The sequence below is a fragment of the Simochromis diagramma genome, unplaced genomic scaffold, assembly GCF_900408965.1.
Source record: "Simochromis diagramma unplaced genomic scaffold, fSimDia1.1 OVJJ01000325.1, whole genome shotgun sequence".
Classification (NCBI taxonomy): Eukaryota; Metazoa; Chordata; class Actinopteri; order Cichliformes; family Cichlidae; genus Simochromis; species Simochromis diagramma.
In genome coordinates, this window is record NW_024387291.1 from 254,068 (window position 1) to 272,934 (window position 18,867).

An 18,867-nucleotide genomic window follows, 5' to 3' on the forward strand; every position below is an offset into this window, starting at 1 on the left:
ATGACTTTCTGACTGTAACTGGAGTAATGTACCTGCTTTGACCCCTGAGTTGTCTTGAAAAAGTTGCGATCTCTGGTCCATACCATGCAAGCATGGGCCATATTGCCCATCAGTCTAGCCGGTCACAGTGTGTTGACTCACTGGCTGTAGCCTCCTGCCATGTTAGCATGCCAGCAGTGAGAGGACAAACAGTCTGTTGTTGGTGGATTGTTGTGCTGCTGGCTGGGTTTTCTCAATTTTACCCGAGAGTCAGTGAACTGTTGGAGGTGTGGAACAGAATGTGGACAAGATTATTCCGAACACTTATATTGAGTGTATGTCTGTGCCTGTATGTGTAGTGAGGCTGTGCAACAGGAACATTTAAACAGACATATATCAGACACACTTTTAGGCCTTTCAGCAAACGTTCCATCCTGCAGGAGAGTATTGATGGTCACTGTATGAGAAATAAATCACCCTATGTAGCAATTTCTAAATTTCAACAGTGTAGCAATCTATGATGATACTGTGCAAATTTTAGGCTCAGTTTCCTGTTCTTAGCTCACAGGAGGTGCAAGAGGCACCTTACAAATCTCTTTTTGCCAGTCTAAGCAAATTAAGCAGATGGCATGGATAGATAGATGGCAAGGCTGGAAGAGAAAAAGGAGAGAGAACAGACAAACACACACTTTTAAAATAAGCGTTGTATTAAAGTAGCTGGTGTAAAGCTGTCAAGCTAGCCAGTTTAACTTGACCAGATTGTCAGAGCATCTCAAACTACACTAGGTGGTTAATGTAAGATGTTTTTATCATGTGCTATGGTCTGTGTTATATCACTAATCAACATTTAACCCAATTATTAAAATCGCTTCCTATGGGTGTTATACCTTTCAAACAATAAAAGTATTGCCATTACATCAGAGCATTTGTAAAATATGATATCTATTATAAACTTTCTATAAACTCTGTAAACATTGATTCAAATATAGGCCGTAATAGTAAGCTGCGTTGTCTATAGCAGCTGCATTCACAGCATCTCTAGCATAAGCATGAAGCTTAGTCACATACCATGTAATGCATGTAGGCTACATAATGGCGTCAGCATATGTTATGCTTCTACACCCTCTAACATCCTATACACACACACGCACACACACACACAACCACACACACACACAACCACACACACGCGCACACACACACACACACACACACACACACACACACACACACACACACACACACACACACACACACACACAAAGACTACTCAGCAGCACATTTTCACACAGTGCTCTGTGGAAATAACTACAAACACATATTGTACTGTGTATCACATTTACATTTAGCTGATGCTTTCATTTACAATGGCTCACAATGAGTACAGGTACACCCACTCTTGTGTAGGCTAACACTAAGCCCCCCTCTGCTTCTCCCCAGGTGGCTCAGGTATAAGTATGTGTGTGTCCTTTTGTGATTCATGGAGAGACAAAAGAATGACGCAGGTTGAGAATCTGTCCATAAACAGGAAATGCTGCGTTTGGATGAGATGAACAAGAACAGAAGTCATTTTAAATGTTTTTTTTTAATGATACTGTTTATGTGACCATCAGAGACAGTCTCTAAGCCTCTGCATACACTCTCTGATGGCGTCCGTTTTCTTGAGTGTGATGCAGTGCGGCACCAAAGTTTCAAACGCCGAAGAGATTCAGCTGTTATCCGTCCCTTTCTCGGACTAACTTGTGTTTGCTTCAGTGTGACGTGAGAGTCCACACTCAGCAGGTGTCAGCAGTGTTTACCCAGCATGTGGCCAAGGACTGTGGGCTCTGCGGAGTGGGAGGGCAGCAGCATGATGCAACATAATGCAATTGTCTCATAGCACTATTAGGTGCTGCAATGCAACACTACAAACAACAAAAGTGTTATTCTGAAGTCCAACAGTGGTAGTCAAATTAAAGTGGAAACACATGTTATGATCCACAGGTATCTCTCACCTTTCTCCAGTTCTTCTAATTTTTGGGCTTTTCATTTACCTGCACCAGTGATGTCAGGTTGTAGTCTTTGTACAGTGATTGCCCCACCGTACCCACTTCAGTATGCATGTACTGTACCACCCATGCCTACACTAGTGCCTTCAGTTTTGCCTTCATCCACTCCTCCTAGGGGAGCACCACCACCTGTTTACCACCACACTGGTCTGAGGGCCTATCTTGTCTGCACACCCAGCTGCCACACCGCTTTCGTCTGACATACATGCAGCTCGTCGACCTAAGCTCCCACTTCCTTCTTGACCGAGCCCAACCTCTCATCGCTCTTGACTTTGTTGAAATTGGTGGTTGGAATGCTGCCTAATCCTGCTTGGCCAACTGCCATTGCTCCCCTCAGAGCACTGCTGGGCTCAGCGGAGACTGGTCCGCTACCTGATGTGCCTTTTGCTTCTCTCCCGTCCTCACCTTAATGCTAGCCTGAGAGAATTTTACAAGCTTTGCTGTATGTACAGCACCTCCTAACCTTAATAAGGCTGATGAGGGGGGGCTTTAGCCATTTTTCTTACCATAGAGGGCAATGGGGCTATTTTTGGCTATCCCAACCACCTGAGAGAAAACTGGTTATACTACTTTTTAACCCCGCTTCACTAGGAATTCATACAGTTTTCTGCTTTACACAGGATTTGAATTTTATTGGTAGTTTTGTCTTGCAGTCAACTGTCAATCATTCAGTTCTTTTCTTTTTTGTTTTTGCTGTGTTTGAAGTGGGTTCCTGTAGAGTGCTGGCAACGCTTTTTACAAGACTCTGTATTGGTTTCTCTGAAGCCACTGGAACTCAAGTATCTCTAAGACAGAAGCGGAACCAGTTGGTCACCTTTCCTCTCTACGTGACCTTGATTTTTACAACTTTAAAACACATCTCAGCCCAAGTTGTTATCCTTTCTAAAAGATCTGAGAGATCCATCTGCTCCCAGTTGCTGCCCTTACCTTCTCTCTGATTTTAGTTTTTTAAACAGAACAAAAGCATGTACTTCATGGAGTGTACATAAATACTACTGATATACTAAACATACTTCCATAAGACAGATGAAAGTTTGCCATTATATTAAGTATATCAGTACATATATAGTCTTGAGAGCCAGAACTGGTTATAGAAACAATTGTGTTAATGTAAAAATATCTCTGATTACACTATAGTCATGATTAATGAGCCGTCCTTGAGAGATTGTTCTTGAGAACACTTGTCATACTTGATCATCACATCATTGTTGGTTTTAATGTTTGGTACCAAGTTCTGTCCTCTTTACCATGGCACTAAAAACACTGATTGCTAGGGTAACTTTGGAGGAATATAAAAAGCACATACAAGATAAATCTATGTGCATTTCATTTGCTAATGTCTGTAAACAAATTAAATTAATTCAGAAACTATGTAATTAACTCCAAGCAAAATTAAAGAGCATGAGTAACACGACATCTCTCTTTCCAAAGAAGGCAGTTGTCATGTGAGAAGGGAGGAAGCAGTGAGGCAGACATACATACACAGAAAGCTGTGGTTTCTGTAGTGTGCAGAGCTTTCTATCTGCCTGATACCTGGAGGCTTTGCTCTCTGTTCCAAATACATGTCAGCGAATCCACCATGAACTATAATCTGCCGGTTATGTGAGTTGTCCTAAGAGGGCTAGTGGATTAAGGCCCTTATGATAGCATGACTCCAATTTCACCCCCCGCAAAACTTTCCAATCCCCTAAACTCACCCAAATCCAGTTTACTGACTCTAGTATAAAATTGCAAAAGGTTCTAATATTAAAAACGGTGTCTGTCTTAGTAGAATATATCAATATATATATATACATATATATATTTTTTAAACTTGAGGGGGAAATTGAATTTTTTCCAGACTTGTATCCATAAAGAGGCTGGAATAAATTTAGCTATCTGCAACTAGCGCTGTATTAAATCTGCTGTGTGATGGAGTTACATGTTAAAATCCAAATTGATGTTACTGTCTTTAAACTTTTTTTTTTAATGCCCTATTATTTGGAAGCTCTATCCCTGTTCATGCTTCACAGAAATATAATATGAGAAAAATGTTTTTATCCAAGTATAGCAGTCTGGGAGTTAACAATAAGCCCAAATGGAGCATCACTTGTTGTGATTATGGGCAAAAACGGTGTAGCAAATGACAACTTTAATGCAACGAAGCCTCCAATAATCACAGCCACCAGCTCCCTCTGGGGAGAAATGGCTTATGTACAATAGGTATCGACACAAGTGTACTACATGGAGCATTTTCTTTAAAGTGCTATGAAAGCATAAAAATAAAAAATCAGGGTCAAACAGGATTGTATCTTGTTAGCTGCCTGGTTACTGCTTGAGTTTCCACAGCAACACATGACACACGTATGTTTCTTCAAGCATCTTTACAATCTAGAAAGTGCTCTTGTTTTAAAAGCGTGTATTCGTTTTCAGATATTACCTGCAGTAAAACTGTAACTGCAGCTCAAACCAACTTATCTGTTGGTTTAAATCTTTTGAAATGTGTATTTGTAAGAGATGCAAAAAGTCGTAAAACAGCACTCTGCCTTGTTATTAACGATCCTTCGTTTTGAGTGATGATGGTTTAAATGAGTAGCACACTCTTCCATATGTTACCCGTTAGTGAGAGTGACTCGCCACCAGTTCACTGATGGATAACGGGTGCAGGCTGTGAGAAGCGAAGCATGTCATTGGCTGGGCCAACCCGAATAAACGCAGGTCATCCAGATGAATGATTAAACAAGCGAAAGGGTGCTCTGGCCAATCAACAAATAATCAGCCTTTTAAATGACTATTATGCAAATTTTGCATCTGAGTGCATCAAAACAGCTATATGAAAAGGATGCCTGAGGTTAATATTGAATTTTGTAAGGATATATTTGCTTTTAGGGTTCATGTAGGTCATAGGTGTCAAACTCTGGCCCGTGGGCCAAATTTGGCCCGCAGCCTAATTACATTTGGCCGCGAAGCCATACCAAATTACTATTAGAGCTGGCCTACTGGTATTATACAGCTAATATATATATTGTTTAGTATTAAGCTTTGCTTGTTCCATATTCAGTTTTTCAGCAAAACTTGTTTTAGTCCATAAGAAAAGATTCATTCTTATATCTGGAGGAAGATTTTTTTTTTCAATAAATATTGTTCCAGATTGAATTTTGGCCCACTGTGTATTTGAGTTTGACACCCCTGATGTAGGTGTACACAAAATATGAATCAACAGCAAAAACACATTTAAACTTTTAGTAGTATACGATCATATGAATGTTATAAGAGTAAAAAGCAGTAGTAGTAGTTATAGAAGGGAAAGTAGTGGGCTTAATGTGATTATAATTTCTTGTGCTGCCGCCTAAAACACTTCTTTTAAATCATTCTGGATAAGAATGTAACAATGCAAATGCATCCAGATATGAGAAAGAGAAAAAAAGCTGTCTTTTTGCAGGCCTTCTGGCTCTTGTTTAGTGCTCAGCAAGTGTTTTCTGTCCTGGCATACACAGAACAGCAGCAGAACTTCACTTGGAGGACATAACTACTCACTAAATGTGTAGAAATTTGCATAATATGCACAGATACACAAGTTTGTTTGCACTTATGTAGCTCAGTAGAGAAAAGATGGTTCAATTGGACTTTTCAAACTGTTACGAGTCACCGAAATAACAGTCTCTTCTTGCAGTGGTTTTTAGAACAGTTTTCTGACTGAAATGTGAGTATTAAAAGGGTAAGTCTATGGGTTTTTACCCATAACTGACAACTGACAATAGACTTTTGTACAAATCAATGACATAATATTTCAAAGTATTTTTTTTCTTTCATAATGAACGTGGTTTTGTATTTATTCACTAAAAATCACCTAAACTGCTTGCTTTCTGACAACAAAATCCACTTCTGATCAAACTGCAACTGAGTTGGACCTGATGGAGGACAATCTCCAGTCATATGTGGCCAGAGAGCGTAGGTAGTTCTGGATGACGAGGGAGCTTATGTCATTGACTGACCCTCGTGTTCCACGAACCTGAATCTAAAGAAGAACCTCTGGGACATTGTGTAACATTTCATCCAAAGCTAAAGAGCTCTACAGACTGTCCTGGAGCTCACTGATGTCCTGAACAAGGTCTGGGAGGAGATCTCTCCAGGACACCATCTGCCGATCTATGAGGAACATGCCCAGGCGTTGTCGTGAGTGCATGCATGTGGGGGCCATACACACTACTGAGTCACATGAGAAACGCTGTGATTTTGGTTTCCGTGTATTATTACCTCATTATGTTCTCACAAATTTTACAATATATATGAGTAAAGACTTTCAACTTAAATATTTCTTTCATCAAGGTGTGATTTACATATTCTATCAGTTTTTCAGAGCAATATTTCATTATGTGATATGCTGGGATGAAAACACTTTGGAGCTACTGTAGCTCGTAATAGATGTAGGGGAAGAGGTTCATTACAAACTAATACATCATGTTGTAAAATCACATAATAATTGATCTGACAAAGTCTTTTATCACTGTCTTATTGTTCAAATAACAGGCTCACGGTGAGAAAGGGGTTCATAAACATCGTTTTGATCACCGACCATATCCTACCTGTCATTTACAGTTTCCATGCCAACTCCCACACAAAGCAGCATGCCTAACTGGACAGCAGCCACGTCATGGTGATTTATACAAGAAAAAAAATAAATCCAACCAAATAATGATCATTAAAAAAGTGTTATTTATCCAGCTATTTCAGCTTAATTAATGAAGGCACTAAATGCTGGGTACATGTATTAAGTGGCTTAATGGTCATTTGCAGGAATCCATTTTACTTTGTTTGTCCCCTGTTATATTAATGTACCCCATTTAGCTCATTCTTCATTAATTCATGTCTTGTGTCTTCAATCTTTTACATAATTGCGTCAATGTGTGTCACTGAGAGTAAGCCTCACTCCATATAAACACATTTAATTGGCGTATCTCTTTGAAGCGAGCGTCAATTCAAAGCACTTTTTGTGAATATGCACTAAAATAACCTTGATGCCATCAGCTCTAAACAAAATTCGATCCAGCATCCACTTGCAGACTTTAATTAATTTCATTTATAAGGGTTTGTGAAGCTGTGTCAGTTTGGGGGAAAATTTTAGAGTCTGTTCTCCACTATGTTCAGTCAGTCCCTGGCAGTCAAATACCGAGTACGTACTTTAGATGCCGACTTGGCACATCTCCAGGGTGTGAGTCTGTGTTTATGCATGTCTGATTGTGTATGTAGTGCTTCTGTATGCAGTTTTCTTGAATAGTTTGAAGGTTACTGATATAACCTACTTTCCTGCCTTGCTTACTTGTTAATTTTTGTTCTGGCTACTCTGCAGTATTAAATGGAGTAGTTTACCATTTTTGCTTTCTAAGATATCATTGTTCTCGTGACGTCGCGTTCAGTTTAGAGACGTACCTGGATGTGTTTGGTTGTTTAGCTAAGCTTAGCATAAAAGCCCAGGGAAAACAGTTGCCTGGCTCTAGTTAGTCTAAAGCATCTTCGAAAGATATCTTCATATATTAATCTGTATCGAACTATTCCTTAAACTTCCCTGCACCGTTGTCAGTGTGAGCCAAAGTTTCATGCAGCATGTTAAAGTTTAATGTGTGTATCGAGGACGAACTGGGATGTTTGAATTTGTTTGAATCAAACTGGTGCGTTTGGATAGACTATCTAAAACATTATTTTTGCCATTGTTGCTGTTGTTTAAGAAAATGTTCACGTTAGACTTTTCTTTTCTTTTCTCTCTCTTTTTTTTTTAGGAAACTTGCCCTGTAAATATCTTAGAAATCAATGTATATGTATTTAAGGGAAAAAAATTAACTTCTGTGTAGCCTGAAGCCACACAGTGAAGAGTGAAGAGCACTGTTAAAAAGATGGAAGGAGTACTTGGACAAGCTTATAAATGAAGGCTGGAGGATAGTTAGTGAAGCAGGAAGTGCAGAAGTTTAGTAAGGAGGAAATGAGTTCAACTATGAAGAGGACAAAGAGTGGAAAGGCAGTTTGTCCTGATGACATACCTATGGAGGCATGGAGATGTCTTGGAGATTAAGAGGATTCTGAGGAATGGAGAAGCTGTGTACAGGAACCAGTTTTGAAGAACAAGGCTGATGTGCAGAGCTGTGGTAACTACAGCGAGATAAAACTGACGAACCTTCCGCTCTTAAGTGAAGTAGTATCAACCTTGGTTCCTGGTCCAAGATCTTGCTGCTGTTATCTCTTTAACATGTTATAATGCTTTGTATCTTATTTTATTTAACATAAAGAAGCTCCTGAAAATATTCAATAGTTGCTGTCCACTGGCCTCTCTGGCTTTTTATTAGCACTGCTCGTGTGCTGCACAATTTTAAAAACCTTACAACATCTCAAGTACATCTCACGGGCTCGTTGTTTGCCAGAAACCAAATATTGGAACGCTTTAGAAAATAATCACTCTGAGGCTAACTAAGATTTCAGTGTGTACACGAAGCTCTAGGATTAGAATTTGTTTATAGTGAGTAATCCAAACCATGAAGCAGCATATTAATGACGACCCTTCAGCCACTTTAACCTGCTATGAGATTATATTTGTCTCTGCTCATCTGCAACCCTCGCCTTAAACATTACTGAGGGGATGTTAACATTCATCTTCCATCTCCGCTGTGTTAATGTGTTTATCCTAACCAGACCTCTTTAGCACACCAGGTACCAGGTAGCCCAACTTGGATAATCCTGCAAATATAACTGCTGCTGTTTAGTTTTTCTGTTTACTAGTGAGTTATATTTTTGCTAACGTGCAAAGTCTTTTAAACTTCGTAAGTCCTCTTTTCATGGATGCCTGGATACTAAACTTTTATATACCACCTGGATGAGCAGCCAAACTGATTATTTTATTGAAGATGGAATAATCTGGGCAGTTTTTAACCCCCAGTGATGCTAAAACGAAGAAGAGCTTGGATGGCTAACGACGTCAGACCATGAAACTATGGGAAAGAGCTGCTGAAGCTAGATTAAGAGACATGTTTATGAACCAGCGTTTGAGCTTAAGTAAGAAAAATGTTAAAGTGTAGACAAAAAGAGATTGTTTAACATGGCTGCTTTTCATAAGTAGGGGGCTTTGAGACTTCTTAATTGGCATAAGATTTGTTTTGCAGGGTGAAAGTGTGAGACTGGAGGTGAAAGCGTGCCTCACACGCCAGAAGCGTGAGAGTTGGCAGCCCTGGTTAGACAGAATGTACAGTACACAAAATAGGACATTTTCTGAAGTAAAACTTTGGCTTTGCACTAACAAAGAAAACAAGAGAGAAAGAGAAGAGCATTTAAAGGCTTTAGAGAGAATATAAAAAGAGAAATTACGCCAGTAGTAACGAGCCAAAGTGGAGTGAAAAGATGGCGAATTCAAAGTGAGCATGCTTGTAATTACTTTGATGATGCGCTGCTTTTTTAAACAATAGGCAGAGACAGAGAAATGAGAGAAAATTATAAAAATAAGTGTGAAAGTGAAAGTGATGTGTCAAAGTATGAAGAAAGGCTTGCATCTCGTCATCTGTCCTTTATGTGCTTTCCTACTGTATTTTTACTCCTTGTCTTTTTCATCAGCCCTGTGTCCTTTCTCTATCTCTTGTTCTGATATATAAAGCTTGCACATTACAAAAGGCTCAGAATAAAATCCTTTTCTTCTCCCGTTATGCCTCCCTCCCACTTTACATCTTCTCAACATTAGGTGTGCGTTGGCTGCGTTAAATCCTTCTTTTTGTCCTGTTGAGTCATCTGTTTTAAACGCTTCAAGTTCACCCAAATATCTGCGTCCGTGCACCTTCCCCATCACCACGTGCCACCATCCACAGCCTGTGTTACTCCTCCGTCTCTTCCTTCTTACTGAGGCCCAAATCTTTTGCTCACTTCCAGTTTTTTTCTTTTTCTCCCTCCATCACCATCACTCCTAGCTGTCAGTGGCTGATCCCCTGATTATTCAGCACAGCAAAATAGGGAGTGATGATGCGGTGGTTAATAGTGTTGGTATAAGATGGGTTTTTATGGACGGGGTGAAGCAGAGGACAAGGGAAAGCCGTGGAACTGACTAGCATTTTGGCTCATTTGTGCAACTTTTCAGATGGATATGTGTTGAGCCCATGCAACAGCTATATGCATATTTTGTGGGATTGTACAGTAGCCACTGATATGTTCAAGGTTAATCCACGTGCACTGTGCATGATAATTGTTTCCCCCTTTTTAAGCTTAGCTGCACTGGTTGGTTAGCTCCAAACATCCAGAAGGAAGAAACCAGCTGCCATTAAAATTATATGCGGCTCGTAATGCACCATTAAAGCTTCAATTTGCAACATCTAAACAGCATAGACTGAGGACAGTTATCAGACAGAAATGCTTTGAGTGTTTGATTAATGACTTGTAGAAAATTGATCCTCTGGAATAATTGCTCAGTACTCAAAACAACTGCAATTATGTTTTTTCTTCTTCTCCTTTGCCTTGGAAACAAATTAGGTTTTTTCAGAGGACTTGTTCCCTCTCCAAGGAACAATAGGAATTTTCAGGAATAGTCAGCCAATTCAGACTCAGATGAACAGATCTTTGCTACCTTATAATCGCTCACTCTCCTGTGTACCATTTGTAGGAAATAGCCACAGGCCTTTATTGGGGGTTAAACACTGACTGATGTCCCCATTTTCTCATGTTTTTATGTACAACCAGCTTTTCTAACTAAGGCCTGAGAATGTGAGGGTTGTGTGTATTATCTTAGCTGTTCCTACGACTGCACTCTTGGACAGAGAACTCTGATGTTGTGCCTGGAATCTGCTGGAGCCACTCTTCCAGTTTTGGGTGTACAGCACCTAATGTCCCTATTACCACTGGGACTACTTTGGATTTTACCTTCACATCGGCTCCAGTTGTTCCTTCAGTCTCTGGTACTTCTCTGTTCTCTCACACTCTTTCTTCCTGATGTTGCTGCCCACTGGGATTGCCACATCTAACATAAATGCTGTGTTCTGTTCCTTCTCAACCACCACTATGTACAGTTTGTTGGCCAACTTGCTGCCATAGCTGCTCAATGGTGTAATAGCAACACTACCATCTTTAGTGTTGGGTGGCTGTCGCCTACTAATCTTTCACTTAGTAGGTGATCTGCTCTACCTCATGAGCTACAGCCAAGCCCAACGTTCTTGTACTGTTTTCAAATAAATACAGTGTAAGGCTCACAACCTATCTGGATTGTAACTCGCTCTCAACCATGGCAATCAAAAAGAGCATATTAATGCCTTAAAAAGTGTTCAGACTTGTGCAGCTGGTGATTGAGAGTCATATTATCCCCTCCATTTTTGCTCTGTTTACACGTGTTTCCTTCTCAGGAGTACAAACATGTACATGTAGCTTGGCTTGACTGCTGGTGATCTGCACAGACAGACTGACCTCAAACATCTTCTACGAGTGGCTGATTGATTGGTTTGCCCTTTGTGGTCAATCTGGCACCCCATTTTTTTGTGATAGTGTAAGGGCAGCTGGTTGTGGTGACAGCTTGACTGGACATCTCTATAGTTGATATGCTGCATGTGATGCAAATTCAGGCTTGATTTTATGCAGCGACAGCCTGCTAAGCATTCTCAGCAATTCACAGGTGGCAAGCGAATATTTCCACTGTGGCCATATTGACAAGATTAAGCACCTTTCTCAAAGAACTATCTTAGTCAACTTTTTCCAAACAGACTTCCCCATGTGATGTTTGTGTTAAAATGATAATTTCGTTTTTGTTTGCAGCGCCTAGTTTGTCATTGATTTGTGTGTTAGAAAAAGATGAGGTCAGCACCGGCTTTGTGTGTCTGTTCGTGTCTCTCAGTGGGGGCATAAAAATTGCACCCACCTCCTGATTAACACAGTCAGCTTGCATGAGGCTGTCAGGTTGGAGGAATTTCAGTGGAGGGTGGAAGGGTTAGAGCGGTGCAGTGCTGGTAGTGACAAAAACTGTGGGTTTCGGCTGAGTGGCGGTCATCGGAATGTCATCCATACACCCACTCAGAGTGCAGGAGATTGGACGGTAGGAGCGGGGGGAAAGAGGATGTGGGGATTTTTCTTAAAGAAACGACACCAAGACTTGATGAAGAGGGAATGGGAGCAAAAGAAAAAAAAATCGTTACCGTGAGGAAAACAAGTCATGAGGCTGTGGAGAGGAGGAGGAAGAAAAGCTGCTTCTCTCAAGAACAGATGAAAGAGAAGGAGAGATTGTGGGGAGCAGTGGGGAGGAGAAGAAGCATCTCGTGTCCTTATTAAAGAGATATAATTTGGCTTGCAGTGGGAAAAACAGAGAGAAAAAAGGGTGAGAGTGTATGGTTGCCAGGGACAACAGCCTAATGGAATCATACAGTCATGCGCTCACACCCTCCACCCCACTGCCCTGCCTTTGTGGATCTGCTTTTGATCCTCTTGCACCTTTAAAACCACTTCTCATCCTCCTCACAGCATCTCTTGTTATCTCTCACTGCTCTCATTCTGCCTTCTTACGTGCATTTACATTCAACATGTCTGTTCATTAATGCATTTTATTCTTCCTCTGCATTATCTTTTATGGTCCAAGTTAGTGCTGTCCGATACTGCAGATTTTAGTATGGATTTCATACCAAGTGATTACAGGGCCAGTATTGCCAATACCATACCAGTACAGATGCTTTTAACATAAGGCAGCTTCTGTGTGTGTCATGGTGCATGAAATGACTCATCATCAATTAGCCAATTTCTGAACACATTTTAATGAACACTGAATCTCTGTGATTTTTACTTTCAACAATAATTAAACACACCTTTCAGCTTTTCGTGAATCTAAATGCGCTTGTCTTTAAAGCACTTTGAGTCAACCTCTGCTTTTTAATGTGATATAGGCTATAAAAAACAGAAAAGTCCACAAAAAAGATTTTCATGGTGCATGTTTGAAGTATATTTCCCCCAACAAATCTAATTTATTTAACACAGTTCAATGAGTTACATACTTAGAGAATACTATTGATCCTATTCCACAAGTATCAATCCAATACTGATACCAGTAGTATTAAATACATTATTAATATTTGGATTGATCTGCCCACCTTTCATCCAGGTACCTCATTGCCTCAGGTAAATATTGAGCTTGCCAGCTTTTTGGGCTCTCTTATTTGACCTTTATTAACTCAAGCCAAATGTACTGTGCAGCATAATTCTGCCTTACTGCTGCACTTGTAGTTGTAGCTTCAGCTCTTTGACCACATTGATGTACTCAGGGAGTCATTGACAACAATACTATACAATACTATGGCACGAAAGCCTTTTCATTAGACCAACATACTTGGAAAAATGAAGTTGGATGATTAAAATATTACCCTCAGTCTATTCTACACATCCATCTCTGTGTACAGACAGACAATGTAGTTTATCATAATTGCGCTTGCACAAAATGTTCCTGTTCAGTGAAAGATTAATGTTCTCCAAACCTTATTAATATATAGAGGAGAGGATAAAATTAGGAAATACTATTTCCATTAAAATGTCTTATGAGTTCATGTCTGTTGACCATTCATAAAATACTGATCTTTTCCCATTTATTTTTCTTCCAAATGAATTGTCGGATAAATTGACTGAAAGAGAAAGAGAGTGTGTTTCATCAGTTGCACCTTACTGGGGTTGGATTGGGCCCCCTTATTGTTCAGAACTGCAGACTACACTCAGTTTGTTGGGTTCTGGGTCGTTTTACTTCAACAACGGCCTTAATATTCACGTAGCACAGATTAAGCTAGGTGTTGGAAACATTTCTCAGAGCTTCTAGTTCATATTTGACATGGCAACGTCACACAATTGCTGCAGATTTGTGGGCTGCCCATCCTTGATGTGAATCTCTCATCCCACTGTATCCCAAATGTGCATTAGGCATTAGGCAAAGTCATGGTTATGGGAAATTAAGTAAGCATAGTTTCTTCGGGGCAGCCTGGCAATGCTGTTGTTGGCACTCTCGCTACAAGGTCCAAGAAAAACTCAAGAAGGTCCTGGGCTCAAAGTGAGGGTCTTTCTGTGTGGAGTTTGCATGTTCTTCCCATGTCTGTGTGGGTTCTCTCCGGGTACTCTGGTTTCTTTCCACAGCCCAAAGACATGGAGTTACTTGAGTTAGGTTACCTGGTGATTCTAAATCACCCAGATTGATGTGAATGCGAGTACAAATGGTTTTCTGTCCATGTTAGCGACCCGACTGGCGACCTGTCCAGGTTGTACCCCGCCTCTTGCCCTATGGCACAATGGTAGGGTGATAACCTTGAGTGCAGCTGGGCTGAGGGTTAAGGCGTCTGGCCAAAAATGCACGCTTACGGTTGTGTGGATCCTCAAACATTAGCTCAAACATTACATCAGGTAATTGAATAGAACATCGAGATTCATTTAATTAACATGCTAGCAAAATATAAACCTATGAAGAAGCAAACCAAGCCACAATAATATTAATATATAATCACGTACCTAAATCTGAATGCAAACAGATAAACATTTCATATAAAATAATGTGGGTAATTGGGCTGAACGGATTCTTCTCTTGTACGGCCTCGCGCTGTGGTACCACATGAAAAAACATGAGCCTTCCGCTCACATTATGCCAGTTAATGATCAGTTTTCAGAAGTTTAGATGCTACCACTCCGAGCCATGTAATGGCCAATTAGGAAATCTCTAAATACAGAACCCCTGATTTGCTTTGATTCGATTCGCTGACAGCTAAAGAAATTATATATCAACCAGCAGGAACTGGGTTTTAGATCAATTGAATTTGAATGTTATTAGCACTTTCATTTCCTGATCTTGAACTTTTCCAGCATTTGTTGCAGTTATTTTCTCATAATTTAACCTTTTTTTTGTTGCTCGTATTTGAAGTTACTGTAAATCTTTGTAAATCATTTAATAGTGCATGCACAGCAAATCCAGCATGTCCAAATTAACACTGTCAGATTTGAGTTCAACACTATTAAAGTGTCTATATGGGTCCACACCAGAGAGTGTTAATTTAACTCTTTTTGGAGAGTTGGTACGTTAACTCTGATTTAGTGTTAAACACCAAATCTGTCTGGAGTTGATAATTTAACACTTACTAATGCTAACTAGGTGTTAAGAGTTTATATATTAACTATCAAAGAGTATTTTAGTTTAACTACGTAAGAGTTATCTTCTAATTAATTCTAAAAAGCGGGAATTTTCCTGTTCTGAACTTCTAGAAATTTCTTTTGGAAATAAACATTTACTAAAAAGACGCAATGGTTTTTGAAAAACATTTATTCTGAACTGTGCACCACAATTTCAAAACATTTTCTGAAAGATGTAACAGTGTACATGTTCTCACTTTCATTAGAATTTTGTTTATCAAAAGGTCTGACATAGGTGAGCTGGTAAATGCAAATAACAGCATTCTCATCACTTATTTCTTCAAAACAATATGCATGTCCTTCATTCATCACTTTGTGGAACTTCAACGCACTTCTGCTGTCCCCCATATTCCATCTTCACAAGCATATCCTATGTGGAGATTGAATAAAAATTAGTTGACACTAATTAATGGCACAAATAATCCAGTAATCAATTGCAGCACAGTAAAAAAAAAAAGGAATCCTCTTTGAGCCATTACTTGTGTAAAGTATTTTCCCAAAAGACAAGGACACAGGCAACAGGTAATACTGAACTAAATGTAAAACCTCAACCTTTTTCATTTTTACCTAAACCGTGTGCACAAAACTCTGGAGGGATCTAAATGCTAACGTAGAACCCAGTCAGGGCATCTGCTACTGCTGTTTGCTCGTTTTTTTTTTTTTTATGGGAGATCATTTTCAGGCTTCAAGTAGCACCATTATACCAACATTTCACATTCTAGACATTGTTTTAGGTGTATTTGACCAAAAGTTTGACTGAAAATTCACATGCAAGCTTTTTTTCAAGGCTGTGGTATTTGCCTGTAAACAATACCTTTCAGCTAGCTAAAACAGAATATTATGCTATCACCGAGCAACATGGCTAATGCCTTTCACACAGCTTTGTCTCAACTCCGAAGAGCCACAGAAGTAAAAGCTAATAATAAATAATTGAAACAATCTTTGAAAAAATGACTTACCAAGCATGGCAAACAACTCAAATATGTAGAGCAAAATGTTCTGAAACGGCTTCACTTCAGCTTCGATTGGAGCCTATGGTGCTGGGGGCGGAGTCTGTGAATTTACTCTATTGGTGTCATAGCCCCTCTAGGAGTTCAGAGTTAAGAGGTCAAGAGTTAATGTTTCCATTGTAACACCTCCAGATTTGACATAGAAACACTCATTTTTAACACTCGGTTTTAACTACTATCATTTTACACCTCAGAGTTACATTAAAAGAATGTGACTCTACTTAGAGTAAAATTAACTCTACTTTTGCAAGAAGACTACTAACACCAAAACATTTAACACTTTTGAATTTGCTGTGTGGATAGGTCTTCATTTCAGGTACTTTAACAGCTTGCCCTCACTTTTGAATTCTCTCAGTCTTCATTCTCTCTGAGACTCCATTTGAGTTTTTCCCTCTTGTCCTTCACTGTCCATCTTCCCTTTCATCCGTCTGTGCTGCATCTCACCATTTTTCTTCTTCTCCCTCTGTTCCTTGATGGATTGTGGCCCCCGAGCTGACTGTTGGGCACTGCGGCGGATCAAAACATAATTTTCACCCATTTATTCTAGCCTGAATCCACACTCTTTCTCTCCCATCCTGTGCTGGAGTTCAGATAAAAAACTGGCCTATTTTTCCCATCATACACACTCTATCACCTTTCTCTCCTCCCACTTATTAAACACCTTGTTTTAATTTGTATTCTATTTTGTTACACTTTCTTTAGAGTTAATAATCTAGGCCCTATGAAGCTATATTTGCTACGCTGTTTCTAATTTCCACACTAAATTAAAGTGCATGAAACCTGTGTTTCTCTTTTCGCATTCGGCCTCGATCACACACAAGATTTATGATTTTCCCCCGTTTTTGTTGTCTGTCGTCGGTTTATATTCCTGCTTCTGCCACTCCCACTTTGTCAAGGCCACCATCTTCTTGAGGTTACAGGCAGTAGTCTCCTGTTTCTGACATTTAACTTATTATTCCCTCTATCTGCCAAGCCGATCCTCCCTCTTACCCCTTCCTTTCTTCTCTCTCTTTTCTCTGTCACACACATGCACCCACCTCCTGACCCTGTCTCTTCTAACCTTTACATAAAGCCAGAGGATTTGCACGCAGCTGGAAAAAAAAAAGATATTCAGCTTCGTTCCCTCCTGAAAACACTTAATATCTCCGATGCTGCTGTGGTCCCACCCCTTTAACACCAGATGAGTTGGCGCCGACCTGCATCAGTGTGCTCTGACATTTATGTGGGCCAAGTACCTTTTTTTTTCATTCCCCAGCAGATGCATTTTTGTGTGTGGTGTGTTTGTACGGCACAGGATGGTGGTTAATCCTTTTCTTTTTTTTGTGTCACTCCATGCAAGCTTGGATTTGTGACACAATCGCCCAAAGTACGACATAAGACATAAGCATTACATACTGAAGATCTGGAGGAATATAGGTAATAATTATTGTAAATGTAGATGTGTCTGGGCCATTTCCTTTTCAGTAAATGCCTGAAAAGGAAAAAGCTCCTTGAACTTGTAGGAATTCCTGAGTCATCACTGGTCAACAGAACAGTGGGCTTCCTTTCGCTTAACAAGTCATTCATTTAACCCAAATGGGATGGTAAAACAGCGTCATCCTGGCAACTGTAACTCATATGACTTGTAACACCTTTACAGGGCACCACCAAATGATGATGGATGGCAAAAACAGATATCAAATCAGAAATTAGCTTTGAATTTGGAGAGCAGTCATAATATTATTTGCATAATTTGTTGTAATGTTCCACATTTGTATATGTTGCTTTAAAAGGCTTCATTGTTTTAACTCCTAGCATAAGCACTGGTTGCTAATAATAATTCCTTGATTTATGAAAATGCTTTATTATTTAGGTTTACACTGGACTGTGGTTGAAGACAACATTGTAATCTGTAGTGAAAGTAGGGGGCAGGTGGACGTGAGCCTTAAAAGGTGGAGGCATGCCCTGGAGAGAAGAGGAATGAAAATCATTGGAGGCGAGACAGAATCCATGTCTGTGAATGAGATGGAGATGGGGGAAGATGCCGAAGTTTCAGTGAGTAGAGGCAACAGACAATAGTAACAGACAATGCACAATGTGTAAAGAAAAGAGTGCAGGCAGGGTGGAGCGGGTGGGGACGAGTATCAAGGGTGATTTTTCACAGATGATAGCAGCACCAAGGGGTGGTTTACAAGATGATAGTGAGACCTGCTATGATGTATGGTAGACTAGCAAAGAGATATCAGGCAGAGCTGATGATGTGAAGATTTCCACAGGGACTGACCAGGTGGTGCTGGAAACAAGTTTATCACAGGCAGAGCTCTGGCCGAGCAGTTTGTAGACAAAGTTAGAGATGCGAGGTTGTTCAGAGCAGGGACTGTGGATGTATCGGAAAAAGGATGTTGAGGATAGAAAGTGAGTCGGTTTGCTTATGCAAACATATGTTCATTCATTCATTGTCTTTGTTCCAGCAGAAATACACAAAGAAAGTGGCTTTTGAACTATGGTCAGTTACACTGGTGCAGTTTTGGGGCATTGCAATCAACAGTGTCACTTAAATTAGATGTCTGCTGTTTGGTCTGCGCTTCCACAGGCACCGTTGGTTTAGAAACTTATTCCTCATGAAGAAAGCAAGACAATCAGCGATTGATCTATTTTACTTGAGCAAGGGAGGCCCCGGTCGGTGTCTCAGAAAAGCACTCTGGATCCAACCACAGACGACC

General features: G+C 40.0%; 1 protein-coding gene across 4 annotated transcripts in view; it reads left to right on the top strand.

The window, feature by feature from the left end:
• The window catches only part of LOC120716433 (protein phosphatase 1 regulatory subunit 29-like), a 310,216-nt gene that overhangs the window by 83,300 nt on the left and 208,049 nt on the right, over window positions 1–18,867 (top strand). The gene's annotated exons all lie outside the window — the stretch shown is intronic.